General features: G+C 38.4%; 1 non-coding gene across 1 annotated transcript; it reads right to left on the reverse strand.

Moving 5' to 3' along the window:
* Positions 1-658: 658 nt before the first annotated feature.
* On the reverse strand, positions 659-765 carry LOC131252430 (small nucleolar RNA R71). Its single transcript, XR_009174451.1, has one exon. It is a non-coding gene; the product is annotated as a small nucleolar RNA R71 (small nucleolar RNA).
* Positions 766-1,797: the final 1,032 nt, after the last annotated feature.

Genomic DNA, 1,797 nt, shown 5'->3' on the forward strand with positions numbered 1-1,797 from the left:
ATTTTTATTTTAAGTATCATACTTGCTATTTGAATTAGTGGTATTTGTTGTATGGTGTGGATGGTTTATGTTTCGTTGGAGTAGGAATCAAAACAATTGACTCTCCTCCGAAGGCAGACTAGTTCCAGGCCTTAATCATTCACTTAGAAGAGACACTCAACATCACTTAGATTCCATGGCAGACCCAGTTGATAATCCAAATCCAAATCTGCCAGATCTAACTATAAATCAAAATAGAGAAAATCAGCCCAATCCTCCTCTTGAGGATGAAAATGAAGTTTATAGGAATGTGTTAAACCAACCACGGAATTTACGTGAACATCTACACCCTGAGAGATCAACTTTACCATCTTGCATAGTGTTCCCTACTCACACAGGGAACATTGATTTTAAACAAGGTGTGATTCAATTGATTCCTAAATTTCATGGGTTAGATTCTAAAAGCCCCTACATGCACCTCAAGGACTTTGAGGAAGTAATTGCAACGTTACAAGTAAACAATGGCAATAGGGATGTACTTAAGCTTAGGTTATTCTCATTTTCTCTAAAGGATCTAGCCAAAGCATGGCTCAACTCTCTAAGACTTAATACCATCACTACATGGCAAGACTTAAGTAGAGAGTTTTTGAAAAAATTCTTTCCCAAGCACAAAACAAATGCACTAAAACAAGAAATCATGTCATTCTCCCAAAAGGGGAATGAACTATTTTTTCAAGCTTGGGAGCTCTTCAAAGACATTCTAACTACTTGTCCACATCATGGTTATGAACCATGATACGTAATTAATGCGTTTCGAAAGGGGCTCACCATGGATACCCGTCAGTTCATAGAGATGATGTGTGGTGGAACCTTTCTTAACAAAGATCATAACGAGGCTTGGGATTTTCTAGATGTGTTAGCAGAGAATATGCAGACATGAGATGTCTCTGCTAAATCAGACCAAACTAGATCCATTCCTAAAGAGAGAGCGGGGATGTATGTCCTAAGAGAGGAAGATGACCTTAATGAAAAATTCGCTGCATTGGCTAGAAAGGTCAAAGCCTTGGAAATTAGGAAGGTTGATATGGTTAAAGCAAACACTTCCTTAGGTAATTTTTGTAGCATTTGTGGTGGTACAGACCATGACATAAAGGATTGTCCAATAATCTCAGTTGTACAAAATATCATGCATGAGCATGATCAAGCAAATGCTATAAATAACTATCAAAGGTTAGTTATGCAACCAATGGGAAACACGTATAATCTAAATTAGCGTAACCATCCTAATCTTAGTTGAAAGAATGGACCATAAATTAATGCGCCCAATGCACCTCAAATACCTTCACAAAACAATTTCTTTGGGGCACTTAACAATGGACCATATGTGCCCCCGCCAAAGCGATCATCTGTGGAGGATGTATTGATCGCATTCATGAACTCTCAAGCTCAAATGAATCAGTCTCTAATCCAATCAAATTAGGAATTAAAGATGGCCATGGCTAGGATTGAGACTCAACTAAATGCTAGGAAAAAAGGCACACTTCCTTCTTAACCTATGCTAAACCCTAGAAACACACATTTCATTGGAGACTCAAATCCAAGTGAGCTACATCATGAACAAGCTAAGGCCATCATTACCTTGAGAAGTGGAAAAGAGGTCGATAATAAGATAATGCAATTGGTAAAAATACCGGAGGATGAGCCACTGTCTTAAGAGAATGATGAACCGGCTATGGTTCAAGAGCCGCAACAATAAAAGGATAAAGAGACTAAGTCATATGAGCTTGCAGTTCCTTTCCCATCTAGACTACGGAATCC

The sequence above is a fragment of the Magnolia sinica genome, chromosome 7, assembly GCF_029962835.1.
Source record: "Magnolia sinica isolate HGM2019 chromosome 7, MsV1, whole genome shotgun sequence".
Classification (NCBI taxonomy): Eukaryota; Viridiplantae; Streptophyta; class Magnoliopsida; order Magnoliales; family Magnoliaceae; genus Magnolia; species Magnolia sinica.